At 33.8% G+C, this 6,320-nt stretch overlaps 1 long non-coding RNA gene across 1 annotated transcript; it reads left to right on the forward strand.

Moving 5' to 3' along the window:
• The first annotated feature begins 1,519 nt into the window (after positions 1-1,519).
• LOC127846375 (uncharacterized) lies at positions 1,520-5,317 on the forward strand. The gene is made up of 4 exons (XR_008033479.1): positions 1,520-1,595; positions 3,420-3,515; positions 4,614-4,742; positions 4,936-5,317. It is a non-coding gene; the product is annotated as an uncharacterized LOC127846375 (long non-coding RNA).
• The last annotated feature ends 1,003 nt before the right edge of the window (positions 5,318-6,320 follow it).

A 6,320-nucleotide genomic window follows, 5' to 3' on the forward strand; every position in this document is an offset into this window, starting at 1 on the left:
GGCGTTGTTTTTACTTTAGCTCCATAAATAACAAAATAATGTGGATGTCATTCAAGTGTGTTTTTTAGAATAAAAATGAGTTGGAAAAGGGTTATATCATTATTAAATAACTAAGCTAAACAATTGAACCTTATTTTGCATAAAGAACGATTTAAATGTGCTGTTTATTCGTGATTTTTAAGGTTGGGTATTAAAAATGATAAGCGAACACTAATACGCACGAATTGTATTATGAAAATGCGTTTAGAAATGCAAATGCAGTCCAATTATTGAAGTTTAAACCTTCAAAGCGGAATACAATCCATCCCAGTAAATCGTTTGATTGAATGATTTCTTAGTATTAACAACTACTTCTATTTTACAAATTTAGGACCAAATTAAATGTTTATGTAATTGATTGTGTCTATCAGAAAAGAAAAAGCAGAATGCTGATTTGGTTTTCGTACATTTCCGTAGATAGGTTAAAGTTACCGAACGACCTTCTGAATGACAATAAAACTCATATGTAAACAAATGTTTTATTGATTTGCTTATACCAAATGTGATAAGGAAAATAATGTATCGAGGTTCTTTTTTTGCAACTGTTGTTCATACGCTACCACCACATTTTCACCGAAATTCCGTTGTGCATGCTAAAATGTGAACACATAACACCATACTATGGTGGTTGATTTACATTAAACATTTTTGTAAGCAGTATTTCATCATTAAAGATACTCGATCATGTTTGCAGACAATGTTCCCAATGCCACAATAAATCAAGGTCAAAATTTATATTTGTAAGCTTCACCGAAAATCACAGTGAAGCGGACAGTTGTCCAAAAGGTCAGGCGGACTGTTACTTAAGTCTTTTCCGTAGGTAATACGCCCTTATTGGTATTTCAAAGAAGGGAACTATAGGTTCATCTCTCTCTTCCGTCTGTCTGCTCAGCCATCCGCCAGTTGTTCTTTCCGTCCGCAAAACTGAATACGATAACTCAGAGAGTAATATAGATAACTTAAAGTTCTAATTAATGATAAAGTGATTTTCGAAGACCTTTTTTTTCCATCAGAGTAAGAAGTCATGTCAATGTTGCTTAAATAGAACAACATTCTATAGTGTATTAACTTAAACAGTATGATATATATTTTCGTTTGAATATACATGAAGAGTAAGTTAAGGTTTATGCAAAACGTCTTTAGTATTTTGTGAATGTTCACAAATTGAAATAAAACAACCTAACAAACTAATACAAGTGTGGCTGAAATGAAACGAATCAATAGATAATGAAAAATATGAAAGAAAAGCACACATGTTAATTTATAGGGATTTTCACTCGTTGATACTCTTTCATCTCACATCCAATAAAATATTAAGCCTTAAATGTCAACTAAACTGTAATTTAAAAGATCTTTTGTAAGAAGACATGTTTGCTACAGTTAGCTCGAAGCGACGGACGAACCTATACTGACTTCGAACGAAACGCATGAAAGCACTGTTTTTGTGTGTATTTTATTAACATGTATTTGTATCTTTTGAACAGGGAAACGAGCAAATTCTAGCAGGAGAGCTTGCAAGGGGTCAGACTTTTCCTGTGGATGACATCGTAGTTCAGGTTTTTACTATATAAGTGTTTTCATATGTAAGTCCAAATATAGCATGTTTACTATACTAAGTTCAAAACATTTACCGCATTTTAAGTTTCGAATAACAGACATTTACTATTCAATAGCATGTTTTTAACTAATTAAGATGTAAATGGCGTTGTATTCAAAATGAATCATCTGGTACAGAATTTCTGAATGTACATTGTTATTTAATACCGCTACTAGTAGTAGGTATGGGGAATTGGGCTATATTATAACCCTTTTGTTCCATACGTCTTTTTCGCTTATGGTCGGTCTGTCGGTTGGTATGTCGGTCTGTTGGTCAGTGTGTGTCTGTGTCTGTCTGTCTGCATGTCTGTCAATGCCGAATATTGTCCGAACTGTAAATTTTGACAAATATGCCAAACATATTTGAAAAGGTGTCATACGTTGTAGACCAAGCGGTTACCTTAAATGTTAAGGCCAACCTTTTGCGTCAAGATCATACAACATGACTTATTCATAAAAGCAGGTTGTGTCCGCTTTATAACTTGACAAATCATTATTATACAACTTGGAATATTCGTGTGCACCTAAATAAGACGATAAGTCAAGGGCAATAACTGCTTTACTCCCTTTAATATCAAAGTAACAATTCAAAGTCAAATGTCTCAATACAGCAAGCAATTTAATATTTAAAAAGGGCTTGCTCGGTATGAAACATGCAATACAGGATTAGTGAAACGACTGCATAAATACACGTTTTTGTAAGATAGTGTGTCGTGAGCAAGAATTATGCAATTACCTTTTAAGTTGAATAATCTTTATGCTCAAATGTAAAAAAACAGCACTCGCGAAAACCTCATTTCATTTTAATTTAAGAGATCGCTAAAATAAGCAGCCTAATGATCTCTGAAGTATATTGAAGTATACTGCAATTCAATACTGACAAATCTGAAATGTTAATTAATCATTTTAATTTAACCGTTTCTTTTTGAGAATTAAAATATTAACTATGCATCCTTTGCGCTTCGCATTCACACTAGCCAGTAAACTATTGATAAAATGCATTGCTAAGTACAGGAGCAATCAACCATTCGCACACTAGTTATGCCCCCTTCCGAAGAAGAGGGGGTATATTGTTTTGCACATGTCGGTCCGTCGGTCCGTCGGTCCGTCGGTCCGTCGGCCGGTCCGTCCACCAAATGGTTTCCGGATGATAACTCAAGAACGCTTAGGCCTAGGATCATGAAACTTCATAGGTTAATTGATCATGACTGGCAAATGACCCCTATATATTTTCAGGTCACTAGGTCAAAGGTCAAGGTCACAGCGACATGAAGCAGTAAAATGGTTTGTAAGGTATTCACACAATGGCTGCCACTACAACTGAAGCCCATTTGGGGGGGGGCATGCGTGTTTCACAAACAGCCCTTGTTTTATATAGTTTTCTTAAAAAAGACGATGTATAGAAGTTAAACAAAACAGTTCTTATTTTTATTCTTATTTTAGTAATTGTTACCGCTGCCCAATTAATAATGTTTGACCAAGGCTTTTCACGGCGAGCTTGTTGAGTTTTCGTGTTGATTATTGATTGTTCGATTTTAATTCACCTAATACATGTTATAAATAATAACATGAATGATTGATGTTGATGTTTTATTGTTGGTGTATTTTGCTTGAACATATATCAATTCTGGCTTGTGTGTATGTCAGTAACTGGCGTCATGTGTTACCAAAAGTTTATGAATTGGTTATAATAACTATCACTGATAACTGATAACAAGCATTGAATGTAAGAACGCACATGTGTTTTTAACGCTAAGTCTATGTGTTGTGTGTTTTCTTTTAAGATTGTTAAACTTGACCTTGGGAGTGGTGAAAATAATCCTTTGGAAAACGTTCTATTCTTCACCAAGAATGAACCGGAAACAGCCACCCGTGGGAAGGTATACATTAATTCAGATTCGTATTAACATATATTATTGAACCTGAATCTGTGTAAGACAAAAATTTAAAACAACACCATTTTTATCTAGCACTGATAATCACAGATTAGAGAGGAAACCTCAATTTGTACGACTGAAAGATCCGGCAGCTCTCAATATCTCAGATCATTGTTGAGCTAATTAGTATCTGTACTTTGTAAGAGAGCTGTGAAATAATCATAATTTGTGTCTCAGCTATTTCAGAAAGATCTTTTGGAGACTTAAGATCACACAAAAATAGTTGTAAATATATTCTACCATTATCGAATTACATCCTCGAACGAGCATACATTATCACCATAGGAAAATCTATAATCCCGAAAGTTAGTTACAGGGTGCTACTCAAAAGGGGTAGGGTTGAATGCGGAACCATCCTAGCGACATTATCTAATAAGTTAATAAACATTTATTATTTTGAAAATAACGATTTACAAATATATTAATTCATTTAATATTCTAACCTATTTGCGCATGTATTTTAGTAATGTCAGGTGTCAATATGCTACACAATTTAACAAATTTAAGTACAAATAGTAGTTAACAATGCTCAATTACAAAGAAATTGCAAAACATATCAAAATAACAAAAATTACAAAGGCATCTTTAAGTTTATCACTATCTGTTTGATATAATTTCATAAAACAAATTTGAAACCGAATTCACAAAACATAAACAATTATTACAGAGGTAGATATATAATGACGAATTTGAGGGTAGATACAATAGGTATTAATTTGTATGTATTGTTAGTATAAAATGTGTATATGACCTTTTATTGTTAATGCTGTAAACAAAATATTTGCACGTACATGTACACGTTTCTATTGTAAGGATTCTCTTAAAATCTTGATGAATCAAAATCAAACCGGTTTAAATATTTTAAATACAGTAACAGGTTTAAATATTTTAAATACAGTAACACAAACACAAGAACATGTCAGAGAACCACTATACACATTGCCAAATATTTCTTACGTATTCTAATGTGTTTACAATATTATATATTTTTTCATTCAAATACAATATTATATGATATATTTCGTGCTTTTGCACATACAGGCTATCTTTCAAGCTGAACGTAACCTTGAGCTGATAATACGAGTGTTCTCCAAGAGACGAAACGATGCGCAATTCAACCAAAATCTGAAGGCGCTTTTTGAAACCAGATTGGGCAATGACGAACTGGTGGTACAAAAAACAAAAATCACTTATTTAAAACAATTCTTTCCTGATTACTTTACAAGAAAAGTTTAAATTAAAATAAATGCTAGGACACGATTGAAACTTTATCTCAGAGAGTTTTTATGAACCGAAAAGAATGATAGAAGCATATTGTTACACTGTATAAAGAGGTTTTATTTGTTAGTTAATTTTGTTTCAGAGAAGGCTTTTGCCCCCAGTGGCAGCGGAAGAATAAAAATGAACGCTTGTATCAACAAAAGAGTTGGAATGATTGTGCGTAACGTTACAATTGCTGTTATGCTGCTGCACGAGTTCTTTCAAAGTGATATAACATATTACGCATGCATATTTTTTAAATATAATTATGATAATAAAAATGTGCTTATTATTTAATACAGTGACAGTTCTTTTCAAACTCACATAACATTAACATAACTCACTATCTTGTAAAATATCTTTGTCAAATCGTACCAAAATTTGGAGTAGTTGAAATATATTACGCTAATTTACCTATTAACTTACATAAATGATTTATTAAACGCTGCACCAGTATATTTTTAAATAAACAAACCTCTCATAAATTGAGCGTTTTATTTTAATTTGCGTTGCTGTTAAACACACTTAACTGTGTCCTGTTGCACCTCACTTTGGTAGTCAACACCAAAGAGCATTTCGCTAGGCTTGATGTCAATCAGAATGTATTGAACACCGTGCAACAACGACAAAGACAACGATGATAACGATGAAGATGACCATAAAGATAATGCTAATGCCTATGGAAGTGTCAAAATGATGATGGTTTTCAACACCGATGTAGGTTTGACACCAAACTGCGGTACTACTTTCCCTCTATTTGCACAATGGCGGAAGACAGATGTGTCTCTAGCGTTTTTATTCATTTTGCAAATGATTGTCATTATAAAGTTTATACAAAAGTCTTTATTCCGCTTAAACGTACCTCAGACCTCTTTTAAAATATATATATTTAATAAAGCCTTTAAATAGAATGTCAGAGAGTTTTACATATAATAATAACACTACTTTTAATTTTAAATACTTCGAAGTCTTAAATTAACCATAAAGAAGGCTTTTGTTACACAAAATGTCGTTCAGTTAGGATTACAGTTAACAAACTGAGACTGATTTTAACTTGTCGTCATTTTGATCCAAAATTAACTGCAGTAGAAACAGATGCACACTGTGGAAGATTCACATTCTGCTATCGTTACCGTTTGCACAACCACCATCAGTACATGGAATTTCCGAACCATGAATGAGACCGGAAAGACAGAACAAGTTGCCGCCGAGATGAGGGAGTTCAACCTCACTATCCTAGCGATCAGTGAATCAAGATTGACTGGCTCTGGGCAGAAGCGACTGTCTTCTGGTGAGTTACTGTTGTTCTCGGGGCATGAGCAGGAGGATGCAGCACACACCCAGGGAGAGTAGCCCTGACGCTTTCGTGCTGTAACTTACGAGGAATCACACAATTGTCCATCCCAGAAAAAGTGTTTCATGGCATCCTGCTGAACCAAATGAAAGACGCAGTAGACCCGCATCTCCATGACCAACAAGCAGGCTTCC

The sequence above is a fragment of the Dreissena polymorpha genome, chromosome 9, assembly GCF_020536995.1.
Source record: "Dreissena polymorpha isolate Duluth1 chromosome 9, UMN_Dpol_1.0, whole genome shotgun sequence".
NCBI classification, from domain to species: Eukaryota; Metazoa; Mollusca; class Bivalvia; order Myida; family Dreissenidae; genus Dreissena; species Dreissena polymorpha.